General features: G+C 33.6%; 1 pseudogene across 1 annotated transcript in view; it reads left to right on the plus strand.

The window, feature by feature from the left end:
• LOC143222813 (uncharacterized) overlaps positions 1-19,816 on the plus strand; it is a 109,121-nt pseudogene extending 89,305 nt beyond the window's left edge. The window contains exons 4-6 of the transcript XR_013012510.1: positions 12,720-12,882; positions 16,207-16,375; positions 17,140-19,816. The product of XR_013012510.1 is annotated as an uncharacterized LOC143222813 (transcript). The remainder of the gene's footprint in view (positions 1-12,719; positions 12,883-16,206; positions 16,376-17,139) is intronic.
• The last annotated feature ends 974 nt before the right edge of the window (positions 19,817-20,790 follow it).

The following is a 20,790-nucleotide window of genomic DNA, read 5'->3' on the forward strand; positions in this document are numbered from 1 at the left end:
TTAAATAATAGATAATTTTACCCCACAATTAACGTAATGAAGTCTCTCCTCATTAGTCTTCATTAATGAGGAGAGACTCGAGGATCAATCGTTGGGCCTCTTGTTTATGAGTTATGTGAACGATTTACGTCGCCCTTGTTATCTGTTTGCTGATGATACGACTCTATAACTGAGTTGTATCACCTTGAAGATTGTTTTACAATTGGGAAAAAGTATTGGTGTTTATTTAAGGTTGGCTTATTGATAACTACCTGGTTTTAAATAATAGTAAATCTCTATATAGGATTATATCTAAAGAACCGATAAATGGAGATTTCATTTCTAATTGTGTGCCGCTGCTCAAGATTGATACCTTAAAGTTTCTTTGATTTATTATTCAGGGAAATCTTAGATGGAATGAACAAATTTTAATGATTTCGAATAAACTTGCGAGAGTAGTTTATATTGTGACGAGATGTAGGAAGATATTTTCTATACTGGTTGTCTTATCATGTTTATTGTTCCATCTTCTGTATTCAAATGTCTTATTGTTAAACCTTGGGGTTTACACTTCAGCGCTTTAAGACCCATTTAAGTGTAAAAAAGTGTTTTTGAGGCTTCTGCTTGGACTTTCTTACTGTTCAACCGTTATTAAAATGTTTAAAAAATGTGTTTTTCTCAGGCCTGTGTCTATAGATTCATCTATATCGCCAAAATATCAGCATTTGAAATCTTGATATCAAAGTGTTAATTCTTTGTAAGAAAGCTCTTACTCCTTTCGTCACTGCAATGTATTTTACTTCCAAGAAGTGTTTCAACTCTAAGTTCTCAGTATGTTTATTACTTTAAATAGGTTCAAGCTAGATGTTTCGATCAACCCCAATTTCAGGTTATTTAAATTAAATATATCTCGTATTATTTTCCCATATTTTTCTACATTTGACATAACGATTGTATAAAACATGTTTTATGTTTCGGTACTTATTTGATATGGCTGTAACTTTGTAAACAAAACTGAAACTGAAAAACTGTATGATAATCTGAAGTATTTATAGCACCATTTGCGCATTTAATTATAAAATGCCTTTGAATAAGTACTAGAGTTTCCCTCCAAGTTTCAGGGGTTCTAGAGCTACGTCACGTGGTATATATGAGCATCTGTCCTGCGTATAAAGGTAAGCCGTACTGACCGGCTTTATACATAAATTTAACCAATGGTTGGAGAAGTGTGTTACCCATCTTTCAAAAGATAAATATTCAAACAGCCAGATTTTAAAACAGTGTAGACCTAACAGTCAGAACATTTTGAAGTGAGTCTTCAAATTATCCGTGAAAGCGGAAAAACTCACATAGCTTAAGACAACAGGAACAACGACCTCAAATCTACAAACTGAAGGGCATAGTGACGAAAGATGCCCCTCCAACCCATAAAGCGAATACGATGAAACTAGACATACTACATGATACTGTTAACTAAATATTACGCACAAGGGTTAGATGTTGATGAAGGCTTAATAAGTTTAATTCACTTCGAAATCAATTCTATTTGAAAGAAAATTATGTCCATGTTCGAAATAACTGGAATCACAGTAATTCTTTATCTTAACCATCTTTCTTCTTCCCGATATAGAAATAATAGCCTCTTGTACCTTTTGTTCTACTTGAAAGTTACAGACATATAACGTTGATAGTGTATAGAAAGCTATATAAGAAAAGTAGTACAGTATTACATGGTTATGGTACAAACAAGACATGTTTGTAGAGGAAAATACTATAATATGTTTTAGAGTACTAGTATTTCTGTTCTCTGCTACCAAAACCATAGTTTCCTTTTAAAGACTCAGAAAGAAATTGAAGCTCCACTGACATGTAAAATTATTTAAATGGATTAAAGTATGATATACCTAAAAACTGTGAATGGAATAAGAAAATATCTGTAAAACTGCTTTATGATAGCGATGAGAAAAAATAATTCGTAGTTCATGTTACGAAAGAAGACTTATTCAAGTTACTTATCTGTTTGTCATCTAGATTTTTCAAATTGTGATTTAAGCTTTTTTTTTATGTACTGATCATTAATTTTAAACCTGGCTGTCACTGTAGCTGTTGAGATTATTACACAAGTACAATTACATGCCTTGCTAAGTTATTTTTGTAAATGTAGCATATTTAAAAAGAATATTTGAAGTCGTACATTAATACCATGGAAAGCTATTTAAAAGATAAATTACTATTTATTGTTCTTCAGTTTAACTGCTCTCCCAATTTTCTTATTAAAGTAATGTTTGTGTATGCATGTTTTTATTTATGCTAACTATTTTTTAGAGTTTTTGTAACGTCTTTGCTATTATTATTATTGGTATTCGGTAAATAATAGTCAATACGATGATAAAAAGCATCTGTTATTCAATGGTAATCTTGAGGGCTTGTATTTCCACGATCCGAAGTTAGAGCTCTACATTATACATAGCCCATCATGTAGACTTGCAAAAAAAAAACTTAAATAATGTGAGTTTAGACAATAGTTCATGTACGGTAATCATTTCACGGTGTTTCTTGGTCATTCCACGATGTGAGGATGAAGTGCTGTTTATATGAATGATTTTACACCTCATTAACATTTCAATCACTTCGTTCACTGGAAAAATAAAAGTTGATACTTCTGAGATGATATACTTACCACACAAAGTGGACGTGATCTAAAGTTGATACTTCTGAGATATTTGCTGTTTATTAAAGTACGTTTGATTTGTTTTCTACAATTACCTTCATCTTTTTAAAACTTTGAGTAGGAACAGTTGAATTATTTATTTATATAGTAGTGGTACAAAGTTTAAAATTAAATTACTACAGATATGTGTTTTATTAGCAAATACTCTTAACACAACTTTTTTATACAGAGAGGGGAAATAAAGAGATATGATTGTCAATTTATATTATGAAACAAGGTTTGTTCTATTCATCTATCATCTCATCTTTGTTCCCAAACTGATTTATTAACGTATATGGAAATCATTTGTTTCAAACATGAATACCATTATGGTTGCTTGATATTATTACGTAAGTATAATTATGTGCCTTGCTTGTTCAAGAGTTATATTGATAAAGCTAATTTCAGGTATTGTATTAACGAAATGAGAGTGATTTACAGTGGGGTGAATGGATGATTAGATAGAAGAGAAACAGAATGAAATTCGATTTTTTTATTATAAGGCTCTCGTGTTCCAACAAACCAGGAGAGAACAGTCGATTAGTTCATCACTATGCAGCGTGTTTTTTCTTTATCGTAATCTGGAGAAGCAGGCTTCCACCTCTTCCTTCTAATGTACCATAAAGCTAAAAAGAATGTTTGGTTTGAATTTTGCGCAAAACTACTTGATGCCCATCTGCGTTAGCAGTTCTTAATTTAGTAGTGATAGGCTAGCGGGTAGGTAACTAGTCAACACCACCTGCCGCCAACTCTTAAGCTAATCTTTTACTAACGAATAGCAAGATTGGCCCCACATTTTAACTCCCCTCCACTGAAAGTGCGAGCATATTCGATGACGAGGATTTGAACCCGTAACCCGCAGCTTGCACGTCAATAGCTCTGACTACCAGGCAACATAAATAGTAAATTTTCCGAGCCATTACAAATCTTTTGAATGAATGCTAAAAGTAACAAACTACTTGAAAACATTATCAATCTGGATTCAATATGCCTGAAACGTGAATTGTAAGTCAACAACTGTTACTTTATGAGAAAGGGTTGGCATAATATAGTCGCTAAAAATTACACTTTTTTATTTACAGTGTGAAAAAACATTATTATAACATGAAATGTATAATTTTAAATGAAAAGTCAATTTTAGAAGTGTAACGCTAAAATTATTCGATATGTTTTTAGTTTAGTTTTTTAAATAAGAATATTTTTACAATAACCTGTTTTTTCAGGCCAAAGTACGGAACGTAATGCAAATTTCTTGTGAACTTAAAATATATTTATTTTTCATAATACTCATATCTGGTTAAAGGCATCAAAGCTTAGTTCACAATCTCTATTTTGTGTTCATTTTATAAATGAATAATTGGAGAAAAATACAATATTTAATAATTTTATTTCCTTAAAATCCACTAGAGATTTCTGAGATGACAAATTCGTTGACTTGTTGCGAGAAAAATGTGATTTAAATTAATATGTGTGGATATAGCAACTAACACAATTTTATATTGATATCCGCACGAGCTACAACCACCAAGATCAAATACAATTATGTCGATTTGAGATACAAACATCAGTATTATATGTATGCACGCCTTTTATCATTGTCTGTGCGAGTTTCAGCTATAATTTTCATATGCAATTATGTCTGTGGGAGTTGTAACCCTAACACTATCATTTATATTACATCTGTGAGAGTTATAGTCTTAAATATAAGTTAAATTACATCCGGTGGAGTTGGAAGCGTAAATAACATTTACAAGTTGAAGCACCCGCCAACTGATGAAGAATTGTTAAACCTAACTTTAAACAACGTAACTTTAACAACGATAATGTATTTCAAAGTAACCTGCCAAGATTGTTTGAGATTGACTCACTAGGCTTAGAGTAATTATCCAATAGGCTTAACAAAATAAAAATAAGGTTACGTTCAATTTTGACCCCTTAAGACATTCCCTAGTGTTTCACTAGGACATTCATAGTGTTTACATAAAACATTTGGTCAAGTTTGGCCCAGTAGGCTCAGAAGAGTGGGAGTGCAAACAAAGATACATGTATATCTTTGTATGTATTGGTAATTACGTCTGTGGGAGATGCAGCCCTAAATATTATTTTAATTACATCTTTGGGAGTTCAGATTGCTTATTATTAAGAGCAAAGTTAGAACAGACTCAACTAAAGAGGAAATCTCAAATGTACCTTTTTATTATTCCTTCATATAATATGATGAGGTAACCATCGTTATGTGGTGTCCCAATATAGGTAGAGGGGTGCATGGAACTAAGTATAGGGACAAGATAGATAGTAATTTGATTATTTCTTCCATAACTTACCTTTTCTTTTTCTGCCATTTTGTGTTTTATGTATTTGATTAGATAAGTACTTCTAGTTATAAACTGTTACAGGTCATAGTTACATGCATATGATTTATTAATAAGATGTTATATATATGTGTGTGTACTTATGAACTAAAAGTGTTTTGCAATATCTTACTGCCTACGAATACAACGATATAAGAGAACTTTATGATAATATACTGCCTATATACGTATACATGATAAAACAGATGTATAAGATATTATACTGGCCATATACACATAATAAAACATGTTTTAGATATCAAATTGCTTACAAACACACGATATAATAGATTAAAACATTATGCTGCTTATGTGTCCGTGAGATAAGAGACGAGTAAGAAAATAAAGTTTCTAACATCTACAATCGTATGTTTTCTGCAATAACACAGTCCCAAGAAATCACAGAATACCAATGTTACGTGACACTTATCGTTCAGTGACAGTATTTAATTACGAAAGTAATCACGTGAAATATAAGTCAACTTGTTTTCCCCAAAGTTATAATTGCTGCTGTCAAAATTGCTATTTAATGTAAACGTGTACACATGTTTAGTACTATTAGCGACCATCAACCACCCTTGGCATCAGTTGCTATTGGATTACACGTGTCTGGCTCCCATTTGTCTATAGACCCAATTCTCGTGTGACATCACAGCGTCTATTCGGATACATTCTCGTACTTGCCAATGGGAAATAAGCCCTTATTTGCTTTTATAATAATCATGATTAATGTATTTTTGAATGACGTCAAAGATACAATAAATTGGAATATATTGTTAAAAAGTTCTTACAATATACGTGCTTATGAGTATTAAATTAGAAAGTTGAACACTAACAAAACTACATAATACGGAATAAAATTGAACATTAAATTAACTGGAATTTGTAGCAAAATGTTTTATTATAGAACAGATGTGTACAAGAATTTAGCTGATAAGTTAAAGTGCATAAAAACACTGTAGTCAGTATTTGTTTGTTCGTTTTTAATTTTGTGCAAAGCTACATGAGTGCACGAGGGCTCTCTGTGCTAGCTGCCCCTAATTTAGCAGTGAAAGATTAGAGGAAAGACAGCTAGTCATCACTACCCACCTACAGCTTTTGGGCTAGTCTTTTTTCCAATGAATAGTGGGATTGATAGTCACGTTATAACACTTACACAGCAGAAAGGGTGAGCATATTTGGTGTGACGGGGATTCAAACTCTCGACCCTCAGATTACGAGCCGATCGACCAAACTACCTGGCCATGCAGAACTCATTGCTTGTTATTAAACGCAAGGTTGCACAATGGAATGTCTGTGCTATATCTACTCTGAATATCAAAGTCCGTTATTTTAGCGGTGTAAGCCCACAAAGTTATAGTCAACTCTTGGGTGACTATTTTACCAACGAATAATGGAAGTTATCATCATATTGCATCTTCATAGCTGAAATGGCGAACATATTTATTGACGGCGAGGATTCGAACTCACCTCTCGCAGATTGCGATTCAAGCGTCCTCTGGGGCTCGTAAAAAGCAACGTCCAAAATTGCTTGTGGGCGCGGTGAAAATGGCGTTTCTACTTCCTACAACTTGTTCTCATAAAAACTTATTTGCAAATAATTTTTTATGAACACATAGTAGTATTCGCAAAAATAGCGAGTGGCACTAAAAGTATTAAAGCCGTCACAATTTGAAGGTCAATCCCACTATTCGTTGGTAAAAAGCCCTTGAGTAGCTTTGCGCGAAATTCAAAATAAACCAACAAACTAATAAAAAGTATTTAAAAACGAATAAACTAAAATTTAATCCGTTAGTAGAATTATGTTTTAAAATGGCACGTTTTTACACACGTCGATTTTGAATTTGTTTTAACTGAGCTTTAACCAGAGTAGAAAAGTGAGCTGATGACTTCCGCATCTACAGGCCAGATTTGGAATTCTCTTCCATTAATACTGGCTATATTCGTTGCGAATGTTGTTGTTGATTTTTTTATAATTTTAATATTTCATCTCGATACTAAATTTCATTGAAACTAATTTCATATTTTGTTTTCAGGTCATAAAAAGAGGGATGCGACTAGCCACGAAAAACTCGCCTTCATTAACACGAATGACTTAACACATAGAAACACAAACATATACACAAAGAATACGTCACATAAGCCGATGACGTAAAAGAGTAATGACTTCAAGCGTCACACAGGCAGAAGTAGTTAATCTGACTTTTTAAACGGTACTTATCAATTACGTCACGCGTGTTATGGTTAAAAAGCACATGACGAACCATGCGTTTGCTCTGTGTGTAATAGGTATTGAGGTCGAATCCCGTTAAATGTAATGAAAATTATAGAGCCTAAGTTTTATATGTCAATATTCACACTGAAAGTAGTATTAAATTTTATTCATAGAACAGAATTCGTTCCGTCTGCCTTCCATTATTCATGACCTTGTTGTGGGACGAGAGAGATGTCCTTTATTATCTTCTCAGTTCACGTATTCAGTTTAACACTAGAGTATGTAGTAAACATTTGCGGATAAATTAAGTATAACAAGGGAAATGGAAGTACTACGGTCTAGTATTAAATCTTCACCAGCAGAATTTCTGTAACATTACAACTGTACCCTTAGTTTTGTTTTATAGGTACACCAAATCATCAAGGATAAGAAATCCAGAGAAAGCACAGAATCACAGAACCAATTTCACGTTCAAGCTTGAATACGTTGTGGATTACTGTTGTTGTTTTTGTTAAATGCGAACAAAAGATGTAGAGCTTCTGAGGCTGATAATATGTACAAAACGAACAGTAATAGTAATCAAAAACGAATATGCGCTACGTACACGAACATTTCTGATAGTATCTAGATATTTTAAACATTTATCAATAGTTTGTTCTAAAATACTAACAGAGCATTTTCAGAATTTATACCGTTTAAGATATATATTTTCATTTATTAAAGAATAGACCATGACTTTAATAATAACAAGCCCGACATGGCCAAGTGATCAGAGGCGCTCGACTCGTAATCTGAGAGTTGCGGATTCGAATCAGTGTCACACCAAACGTATTGGTAAATCCACTATTCGTTGGTAAAACAATGATAGAACAATACAAATAAAATGTAATCGTTTTCGCCAAAATATGCAAGTTCACTTGTATTTAGACAATACTTTTAACCTCTTAACCAATGTTAGGCTTAAATTTGATAAAGAAATAAATTGACAATTTAAATATATGTTTTTAACGTTATTTTAATTAGAACAAAACTGTACTGTACTAAATACTATATATGAATAAATTTATAATGTTGTTTATTATCTGAGGGTTCCAGTCATGCCAAACATGCTCGCCATTTCAGCCGTGAGGTCGTTTTAGTTTTACTTTCAATCCCACTATTCGTTGATAAAAGATTAGCCCAAGAGTTAGCTGCCTTCCCTTTAGTCGGTCACTACTAAAGTAGGGACGGCTAGCGCAGATAGCCCTCGTGTAGCTTTTCGCGAAATTCAAAACAAAACAAACAAACTATTATATTATAATACTCTGCTAGAACATTTGCTTCACAGTTACATGTGTACAGGACTTTTCAGAACTAATTGCTTATATTATTAGATTATTCTGTTTAAATTGATTATTGTTCTTGGTTTTGTCATTAATCAATGTTTTTTATGTCTATATATTCCAAAAATAAGTATAAATGAATGATAAGTACAGACATGTTTTAGGTGAAATTACCAAAATGAAGTGTTACTTCTCCAGTGAAAATTATGTAAGTTATTGCAGAGAAACAATACACCCACACATATTAAAATGGTAAAAGTTTTAGTTCTGTGTGCCGAAATAGTTGCGCATTAACAAGTAATAATATTTTCAATAAACAATTTCGTCGGTCCTAAGCAGGTAAAATATAAACCTGAAATACTGCTTTTATTGCCCCCCCCCCCTAGTACAGGGGTAAGTCTACGGATTCACAACGCTAAAATCAGGAGGTTCGATTCCCCTCGGTGGGCCCACCAGATAGCCCAATTTGGCTTCCAATAAGAAAACACACACACTACTTTTATTTATCAGTAATTTAAAATCTGTATTGAATAAACTAATAAAAATGTAAAAACTAAAGTATCCGTAATTTAACATTATTTATCATATACGTTATTTAGGCCTAACATGTAATAGTATTTACTAGTTGTTCGGTTAGGATCTTGGTGAGCTGAAAGGTGTTTCCCTCTCACGAAATTGCTCCTGATTCTTTTAACTGCATCTTGTCGAGTAATATGACGTGTTGCTGCCATATTGGGTTCGTTCCTGTCTTCTAACTGGTTATTTCCTTGCAACTTGGTGGGTAAGCCTATCTTTTCTTGTTCTTTCTTTCTGTAACTTGCATCCTGGCGTTTCATTTTCTTTTCAAAGTTTCCGACTTTCTTCGTGATAAGTTACTTTTTCATTCAGCAGTTTTTGGAATCGTTATTTTCGATCTTTTTCATCATTCACATGAAATAATAATAACTGTATAATTTACGTAGATCTATTTATCAGTACAAAATTCCTGTACGTTTGTGTACAACGAACTCAGTATGAAAGACTGACTCTTTTGATCACAAAACAATTCAGTTTGTAGTGTACATACGTAAGTACGTACGTTTGGATTCTCCAGCAAAGAAAAACTCTTCTCGATGATTCTCCACCAGAAGGACTCACTTTACATCAATTTTAAGAAGTTTTATTTAAATAATTAACATTGTTGATAATTATAAGTGTACAAAACTAATTTACATTGTTCAAAGGAAAAAAGTACTATATCTTCATTAAGGAAGCGAGTTAGAAAAAAATGTTACAATATGAGGTACTATTGTTATAATATTTTAATTCTACCAAAGGTCTATTTTATAACAATTTTCATTTTGTTTATTAACTTAAACAAAAAAAGGTGGACACATTCACTAAATAAACATTTTTTGTAAGAGACCCAACTGAATTGAAACTTTATTAGGAACTTTCTCTTACGACGTTGAAACATCATGCGATGTTTCATTCGGATCAGGTTGTGTGTGTGTGTTTTCTTATGCAAAGCCACATCGAGCTATCTGCTGTGTCCAGCGAGGGAAATCTAACCACTTATTTTGGCATTATAAATTTTTAGACTTACCGCTGTTCCAGCGGTGGACTCAACCAGATTAGACTTAAACTATGGGAGAAGTTTTGCAGAAAGATGAACATTAGTCTCTTGTATATACATAAGGAGAGAGAGGGATTTCAAACTTGTTTGTTTCAGAATTTTCACGCAAAACTTTGTGACGACTATCTGAACTTTCACCTGGCTGAAGAGTGAAATTTGCCCGTCACTTGTATCACGTCCACGTCTCCAAAGTACAGAGCACATTACAGTGGCAACGGGACACGAACTGAAACTCTCTAAACCTCAGACGCTGGCACTTCTACCACTTCACCAAGCCTGGCCGATTTTAAAGATACACCTATGTGCTAACGTATTTTAAAATACTGAGGGATTTGTTCATTTTATTGTTATAGCAATATTATATTAATAATAAGGCCAGACTTGGCCTGGCGGTGAGAGCGATGGATTCGCAAAACAGACAAATCTAACAATAAATAGTTTGCATACAGTAAATGATGCGGTTTTATTCTGTAAAGATAAAGTATTAAAGTGATTTAAAACTACAGTGAACACTTTTCGTGAGTGTTCTGACTCCCAGAAAATCATAATAACGATATATTGATTTAGGTAAATATTCTTTTCTATAGAGTTACAGCCATGTGAAAAGTTAGGACATCCTATGAAAGCCTGTGTATTTTTGTAACATTTTTGGATATATAGATATTTAATCTCAATTTTAAAAATACTAAGAAATTATAGGAAGATAACTAAACAATTAAAACTGAAAAAAAGACCTTCTGTAAATGTCATGCTACAAAAATGCATATTCGAACTGAGGAAAATATTAGGAAACCCTACCCCCTAATAGCTAGTGTTACCCCTTTGGCTGAAATAACTGCAGTGAGAAGCTTCTTGTAGCCATCTACCAGTCTCTGATTTAAAAACATATCAAAACAGTTTGAAATTAGCCATTCCACTATCCGGAAAATAGTCAACAAGTGGAGGGCTTTCAAAACAACTGCCAACATGCCCAGGTCTGGTCGTCCAAGTAAGTTCACCCCGAGAGCAGACCGCAAGATGCTAAAAGAGGTCTCCAAACACCCTAACATGTCATCACGGAACCTACAGCAGGCTCTGGCTACTGTTGAAAGTGCCTGCCTTTACAATCAGAAAGAGACTACACAAGTTTAACTTTCATGGGAGGTGTGCAAGGAGGAAACCTTTGTTCTCTAAGAAAAACATCAAGGCCAGACTGGAATTTGCCAGAGAGAATGTAGACAAAGACCAGGACTTCTGGAATAATGTTCTTTGGACATATGAATCCAAAATTGAACTATTTGGACACCAGAACAGAGGACATGTTTGGCGTAAACAAAATACAGCATTCCAGGAAAAGAACCTCATACCAACTGTGAAGCATGGAGGTGGAAGTGTCATGGTTTGGGGCTGCTTTGCTGCAGCAGGACCTGGACAGCTCACAATCATAGAATCCACAATGAATTCTACTGTTTATCAGAGGGTGCTTGAGGAACATATGAGTCCATCTGTAAGAAAATTAAAGCTGAAGTGGAACTGGACCCTGCAACAGGACAATAACCCAAAACATACCAGTAAATCCACCAAGGACTGGCTGAAAGCTAAGAAATGGAGAGTCCTGGAATGGCCGAGTCAAAGTCCAGATCTTAATCTCATTGAGATGCTGTGGGGTGACTTGAAACGGGCTGTACATGCAAGAAACTCCTCAAACATCTCACAGCTGAAAGAATTCTGCATTGAAGAATGGGGCAAACTTTCTTCAGACCGATGTCAGAGACTGGTAGATGGCTACAAGAAGCGTCTCATTGCAGTTATTTCAGCCAAAGGGGTAACACTAGCTATTAGGGGGTAGGGTGTCCTAACTTTTTCCTCATTTGGAACACGCATTTTTGTAGAATTACATTTACAGAAGATTTTGAAAAGTCTTTTCTTCAGTTTTAATTGTTTAGTTATATTCCTATAATCTCTCAATATTGTTAAGTTTGAGATTGAATATCTATATATCAAAAAATGTTACAAAAATACACAGGCTTTCATAGGGTGTTCTAATTTTTCACATGAGTGTATTTGATTGTGTTTTCATTTTATCTAGGTGGGGTGGGGCAGAGGTGTTGCTTAGCACTAGCACACAGGGACCATGTACACACTCTATTTAAGAGTGTTCCGACTTCCCAGCTAGTGTTTTGAAAAAAACAAAAACGAGTAGAAAACCATGATCGATAACATACCGAAACGTCTAAAATGCCAGAGAACCTAGCGACGCTTCTGAGTTGGAGATTTCCTAGTACTCGCTGAGAACTGTAGAAACTCTAAAAATACATTTAACATACATTATTTTATGTCGCTAGAACACTTCAGTTTCTAATACCAATTGTGTCATCCGTGTGTAGTGATTAAAAAGTACCTTGCTTGGAAGCTTGTCGTTTAAATCAGTTGGTAGAGGGTTTGTAAAGTTTGTGCTTTGTTTAATAATTTTGTATGTTATTGAAATCTTTTTTTATTGGACTATTTTTATTTATGTTGGTCAAACAGTGCTTCTTTTCTTGTATAGAATGATGACCCACCACGTTATATAAAGTGCTTTCCAGCTATGCGGCACCTGGAGGGTGACATCATACGGGTCAGAGACTGCGTACTCTTGAAGTCGGGTCCAAAGAAAACAGACCTTCCTTTTGTCGCCAAAATTGTCGCCTTATGGGAAAGCATAGAAGATGGTGAGATTATGTAGTAATGAGTCTTGTTTTTATTTTGAAACAGAACATATTATGTTGCATCTGGAATTCAATAATACCTAAGGTAAACTGTGAGACATGGCTGTGTTTATCTTTCATTTATTACTTCTTTCTATCGGTTAGTTTATCTATGGATTTTTAGTTGCATTAAACGCTAACTCACCTTTTACATTATCATTTGTATTTTGAGTAAATATGTATATGTGTGTATGATGAAATTGACACCAGCTTCCCTAGCGGTGACGTACAGACACTATTACTGTAGCAGAAGAATATGTAAATTTGCGATCACATGAGGGTGTATTCTCGTGACCTACTCTGTCGATAAATAATACCCTGCCAGAAACTTCACTTAAAATAAGGTTGAATTACGAGATAATTATTGAAGGATATTGTTTTAACGTTCTACTTGTTGTTTGTTATTTTTATTTATTGTGGAATTAAGTTTTTTCTTTCCAGTTCTTTTTTCCTGATTCCATTATTGTTGATTTATTAAATATTTATGTTAAATTGTTTTTTAATCTCGGCGTGAAGTTTTGGCCAGACATTTGTTTATTAACTGTGTTTTGATAAGTGGTGAATTTATTTCTGAGCGTTGTTATTGTGAATAAATCGTATTTTTGCTCTTAAATCCTTATTGGAGCGGCGTGCTCATTTTTTATACCGTAATATTGGTAATGCCATTGTAGCCTTGACTCTCATATTTCTACATATATGTCTTGGTCGCTATTACACACCATACATTTCAGATATGAGTTGCATATAAGTTGCATCTTGTTAAAAATCTCTATAATATGATGGTTAGTTGAGACGTTGAATTAGTGTGTAAAGAAGTTTCATTTATTAAAAATAGTTTTTGTTTAAGATTTCAATCTGTAATATTTGACCAACAGATCGCGGGAGCTGAATTTTAATTATTTACGATGAATGTTCCAAGACCGCACCGCCATTGGTGATGTTCACCTTGAATTATTCGATTTTTTTCCCCTCCGTAACTCGTGCTTTGTGTAAAGTGATGTTTTCAATATTTTATCACACAAGATAAACCCATTCCCCTTCCCGAACCTCCACTTGTGTAAACAAGTACACCTAATAACTATCAAGGTTAACTAAACAAAAAGAAAATCCATTGGTTCTTTGCGTTTAATTTAAACGAAACTAAATCCTATCCTGACGAGAAGCTACTTTCGAGTGAGTGAAATGTTTAGTAACTGACAAATAAATATCACTTAAACCTCGCCGATTCTGAACTGTTTAAGCACCATCTAGCTACTAACAGCTACTAAGATATGCAAGTCTGTTTCAAATAAAATATCATGTCAATTCGCTATAGAATTAGATGTTTTTAAGAGAAGAGAATGGTATAAATTAATTTTAAGCAACAAACCACGCTGACTGAGCCTCATTAAACGTTCGTATAAATTTAAAATATTCTCAGAGAAAAGGTAATTGTAAAAGGCCCATAAAAAAAAAAAAATGGCCACAGAGGCTCAGCGGTATGTCTGAGGACTTGTAACGCTAAAATTCGGGATTCGATATTTGTGGTGACCACAGCACGGACAACCCATTACACAGCTTTGTGTTTACATATAAATAAACAAATCAATAAAAATATTTTCCCTTGATTATTAAACCACCCGTAAAATTTCATTACCATTGAGTAATTACAAAAAAAGACAAAATAGAATTAGAAATAAGTGTTACTTTATTTTAACATTCGGTTAAAGTGAAATGAAAACTTTACTGTTTGTTTTTACTCCTATGTTTTATTGTATAATTTAAGATAAATAACAAATATGGTTCGGTAAAATATACGTAGTCGTGCGTTGTTTAGTGATCATTGTGCTGGGCTGCGTACTATAAGATCCGATGTTTAATGTCAGTAATGCTCAGTGCTTTCAATTGTGCGAGAATTATAACTGTTATTGCCAAATTCGTTATTCAGTTAAGAGTAGCAAATAGAGAGTTAGTAATGTTCGCTATTTGTTCTACCCCTACTTGGCCCGGCATGACCCGCGACCCTCGGATTACGAGTTCGCGCTCTCGTCGCGCTAAACATGCTCGCCCTCCCAGCCGTGGGGGTGTATAATGTAACGGTTAATCACACTATTCGTTGGTAAAAGAGAAGCCCAAGAGTTGGCGGTGGGTGGTGATGACTAGCTGCCTTTGCTCTAGTCTTACACTGCTAAATTTGGGACGGCTAGCACAGATAGCCCTCGAGTAGCTTTGTGCGAAATTCCAAAACAAACAAACCACCTAGTTAGCAGAGATGGTTATATCTTACTTTGGTTGATACTGACTTTGTTGTTTAGCCCAATTATCGCATAAGATGCCATTTTGGTTTAAAGGCCAAGCGTAATGAAAACACTAATTTGTAATGTATAAGCGGAAACCATGAGCATAATTTCGATTCATAATAATTATTGCATTTTTCTAATTGCTATTTCTAATTTCCAGAGCGAATAACTAAGTATAATTACTTGTAATGATTTCTGCTAATCCCTCTTCCTAGTTCCAATTTCTAATTTTAATTTATATTTCTTGCTTGCTAGTCACAATTTATAATTATATGTTATTGTTGTTTATTTTGGGCAAGTACCTAAGTCAAGAACTCTTTCAAAAAGTAAAATTCATTTTAGTTTATTTTACTCTCAGACAGTTTTTGATATTTACAATAAATGTAATTTTGTTTTTCGTAATTTTAAATTTGACGTTAGGTCTGTTTTGCTCTTACTGTCAGACAAATTTTGAAATTGATGTTGGGCCTAACTTCCTACATCATAAAATTGTACGTTTACTCAAGCTTACTATTCCATCGAGTGTGCGTAAGATTGGGCTTAGTATACCACAAAAATGTGCGTTTTTATATACTGTGGATTTTACACAGTAGTTAAATTGTGATTTAGAAAGACATGAAACACTTTTGTGATACACGTTGTAATAGCAACATGGTTCAACTAGAAGATCAAGGATGCTAATATCTTTAATTCTTCACGATGCAGAATGATTTTCAGTACTGTTCCTACTCAGATTTAATCCCTGATTTTCCACTTATAACATCAAGCAGTTTTATGTAGTACATTTTGAAATTAACCTCAGGTGTAAGTTGGTAACTGTGCTGTAGTAGTTGAAATGCCTTTTGATTTTGCTTCTTTTTTTGACAGAAAACGGCGAAGTTTACATACAGTAAGTTCAGTGTTATTTCTGTACGGTAGATTTTTGAAATTATCGTTAAAATCTTGTTTGTTTTTACTAAAATGTTATTTTTTAAATCATAATTTGGTTCAAAGTTTTGCTTTTCTTCAGGAGAAATGATGATGAGTTTGATGTGGTACTATCGACCTGAACATACAGAACAAGGCCGAAGACCGCAAGACATGGAAGACGAGATCTTTGCATCTAAACACAGAGATGTCAATAGTGTCGCATGTGTTGAGGACAAATGCTATGTCCTTACATTTGCAGAGTATTGCAGGTGTAGTAGTTATTTTAAAGAATTTACTAAGCAATATTTAGTAATGCTTGCAATGAATAAGATTTTGTATACTAAGAAATGCAAAACAATATATTCGAAATCTTGGTGATTTTGTTTTTATCTGTTCAGTATCTATGATATAATTTTTCTTGACAGTATCACAATATTAAATTTTGGATGAGAGTACGTTATGTGAGATGTTGTATGACAACACCTTATGATGCTAGATTTTGCTTGACAGTACCATATGATGACAGATTTTGCTTGACAGTTCCACATACTGCAATATTTTCTGTATACTATTAGTTGTAGTGATTAGGTATTAATTTAAAACAGAAACAAATAGAAGTTAATTAGTTTTATTCAGTCAAGCATGAAATGGTTGAGCTTAGAAGGTAAAATAAACCCATTCTCATTTCATTTTTATTTACTCCCAGTGGCACAGTGGCATGTCTGCGAACTTACAACGCTAGAAACCGGATTTCGATATCCGTTGTTGGCAGAGCACAGATAGCCCATTGTGTAGCTTTGGGCTTAAACTACAAACAAGCATTTTTATTTTGAACTTACAGTAATTATTCTTAACCAGTGTATCGCCGTTGTCGTCCCATTTTAATTAAACAATTAATGAACTCACTAAATTTATCACATTAATGCTTATTTCGAATACAATATGTGCGTTATGTACTATAGCCTAATTGTACGTAGCCTGTGAATATTCCCATATTGTGTTAATCTTCTTATTTTTGTTTTGTTGGGGGCAGATACCGTAAAGGGGTAAAACTGATCGAGGAAGAACTCAATCCTAAGTCCTCTGTGGTCCCGCAACCGGAAGAGGTGTATCCTCGTGTCAGTCGTCTTCCTCCAGGACGAGTTTCTCCAGAAATGATATTCTTCTGTCGGAAAGTCTACGATTTTCGCCAGAAAAGACTTCTTAAAAATCCCATGTAGAAAGAAACGTCGTTTGTAATTACCTTTATGCTAACATCAATTGAGTATAACGCTGATTGCTGAGGCAAAGAGTCAGTCCATTACAAAAAGAGATTATCTTAATTATTGCCATTATCGTTAATGCTTTTCATAGTGTCTGTGTGGTCCATTAGTGCTCTTCATAGTGTCTGTGTGGTCCATGTAAGACATGGATGAAGAGTTAGCTAGTGTAGCACCAGTGAGAATATTATCTCTGCCTTCAACTGTGCACCATGTAGTAATTAGAAAGAAAGCACGCGGACTTTCCTATTTTCAATGTATTTGTAATTTTTTTAATTATAGAAGATCCTGCAGATAGAACGTCAGGCCGTTTTCCTTCCAGAGTAAATCTCATTTTGATGTGTTATTCATTATTTTAAAACACATTCTTAAAGTTTCCTTCATTACTTTAATTTTCATTGTGATACACATGTTACGAATAGCTGGTATATTCGAATACATTCTGGCGTTGAACAAACTTATCTTGACATTTCCGTTAAGAAATTTGCTCATGTATAAATTGATTGATTTTTTCCCCCTTTATCCCTTGTCTTAATTAAACAATTAACCAAATCGATTGTCTAAAGTATTGTTTGAAGTATAGATGCCTTGTGTGTATGTGAAGTAAGTTTGTGAATACTATTGCAATGATTTTGATTTTTAGTAACATCTGAGAGTTGGCCATAGAACCCTTAAAAGACACCTTTTCTTTTATGAAAATGTGTAGTAAATTTTAATAAATGTTAAAATAGTCCTGTGTCTTCAGAAAGGCCTTCTTCAGCGGTCTGTATAGGATTTATAACAATTAATTTTGAAACAGAACAGCACTTTTTATATATAGTATACTGTAACGATATTTTTTATTACCAGATTATACACAAATATTGGCTAGCAACATGATACCTAACTCATTTACCATTTTATGATAAAGATCAAAATAATACAAAAGAGAGTCAGAAAAGCATTGCTTGAAATAAGGCTTTTTTTCTAATGTTTAATCTAAATTTAATTAACCATGCAACAGCACGTGGGTTTGTATTTATGCAGAATTGTGTGCGTATGTATTGCTCTTTACATTACGTCGTAAACTTTATGCAGTAAAATATGACGCGAAAACCATCATGAACAGTACCAAGGTTAATGCAGGTTCTTCACGTGTTAACAAGAGCAGTATTTCGCACAGCTTTATTTAGGTCTCATACTTAGTTGTACTTGTTTTAAATTGCCAGCAGTTTTTTTCTAATATAGAAGTCATTTTGGAGTTGGGAAAACGACTTGGTTCCTTCTATCTGAATAACATACTTCAGTCAGCAAAATATCTGTATTAGATGTAGGCGAATGTAAGCATTAACACACTCAGTGGGTATTGAAGAAGATTGAATGCATATATATTTATTTGGTGTTGTTTAAAAATAGTTAGTAGTTCAAAGCTGGCTGGAACGACGAAGATGACAAACGGAGCTTCGAAAATATCTCGCTTGTTAAGAGCTTTTGAGAAAAAACTGTTGTTCGTTGTCAGTGATGTTTTTATTGTTACTTTGCAAGTTGTAGGCTCTCAACATTCCGATACTTCGATGCAAGTCGGTGGGAGTGAGCGTGGGGTGAGGGAGATTCTTTTTGAAAGGGAATTTTATATTCAATGCCAACAAGAGAGAATCTATTTCAATGAACATGGCAATAGCGATAGAATTGAACTTGTTATTTAGTTTTTAAATGAGCTTGTATTTAGGCTATTTGCTTCCTTTTTTTTACTTTTTGCAGTGATGAGTATATGGTTGTCTTTGTTGATTAATGTACGCCTCTTTGAGTATACTCGTGAAAATAAAAAGCCCTAGGTATAAGTTCTAGGTTAGAAGCAAATGTTCAAAAATTTTTATTTGAAAAAAGAACAACGGAATTTACATCAGAGCTTATAAAAGTATCAAAAAGTTTGTTTTTTTAAGTAATGATTTAATAAGAAATAAAGATATAAGATAAAACAACATGCTTCTAACAAAGGAAAACAGTAAAATCGTGGAATACACAAAAGTTGACTTGGGTATATGTATTTTTTAACAATGGTAAAATATTATTTACCATTGTTCCAATAAAATATTCTCGTAAACTTTTTTACGTTTATACACATAAAAACAACTAGACTTTTCAAAGTGTTTCTTTTAGCGGTTGCATTGTAGTTTTGAATAAATTTAGCTTCTTGAGATAATTACTTTACAAGCCTATTTTTATCTAGCAAATGCACAGTTCTCATTTTTATCACTCTTCCATTAAACCATTAATAACCCTCTCTGTGTTATAAGCCTTTCTCCCGTTTTGTTTTTTTTGACATTTAGGTAACTATTGAGTAAATATTTTATTTGCTCAAAATTAGTATTTTATTTTGTTACACATAGTTTGTATGAACATTTCCAGCTTAATTTGTTTTCATTGTGAAGTAATTTGGACTTTACAAATAAACGTGTCTTTTTCTACTGCTGTTAATTGTTTGTTTCTTTTTTGTCTTATCACAATAAATAGCGAAAATCTATGTACAGTAAAACGTAGTAGATCCTAATACAATAGTATTATAATGAAATGAAATCCTTGTTTGGACTCTACATATGAACTTTTCCGTGACGATTTGGGCTGAAATAAGGCTAGTGATTAGAGTGTCGAATTATTGATTTACAGATTCAGTGTTCGTGTCCCTTTTCTGTAAAAATAGTCAAGCCTCGCAACTTGGAGTCCTGGTTGCGTTATTGAGCGACAATCAAATACTAATATTCGGTCAAATAAGAGTAGCCGAAGAGTTGGAGGTGGTTGTCTGTCAGTTACAAATTAAGGATTGCTAGCAGAAATAATCCTTTTTACGAACACACAGAAACGAAAGTAAATATGTAATTGTTTATGAATTGTCTCTTTAGTGGTTCAGTGTTGAATTTCAGGACTATAAACCTCAAATTCTGGGTGAAATCCTGGTAGCTGTATAGAGCACTATGTAACATTACCCTAAAACAAATGAACATTTCTTTAACATTTTAACATGAGTTTTTGTTCTGAGATTTTGCTCATTTCATCAGAAATTAAACAAAGAGTTATCATATTACGATCTGGTGATCAAGGTGCTCGACCCATATCCTGCGGATCGCGGGTTCGAATACCCATCTTTAAGTTGGCAATGGATGATGTTTACCATCTGTTTTCCTTCTAGTTATCACTGCTAAGTTAAGGAAGAACAGCCCACCCACATAGATTCTAGCTTTGCGCTAAATGCAAAACAACCCCGTCCGATAAACTGTTATATTTTTAAATACAAAATCAAAAAGAAAACGAATATACTTTTGTGGTTTTATAACAAGTTTTAGTCATGCTGTCAGCTTTGTTGTAAGTAAATATTAATTAACACTGTCATTAAGTATTATCTCAAAACTACGATGAAATGTTTAGTTGCAAGGTTAACTAGATTTTCA

Source organism: Tachypleus tridentatus, chromosome 8 (genome assembly GCF_004210375.1).
Source record: "Tachypleus tridentatus isolate NWPU-2018 chromosome 8, ASM421037v1, whole genome shotgun sequence".
Taxonomy (NCBI): Eukaryota; Metazoa; Arthropoda; class Merostomata; order Xiphosura; family Limulidae; genus Tachypleus; species Tachypleus tridentatus.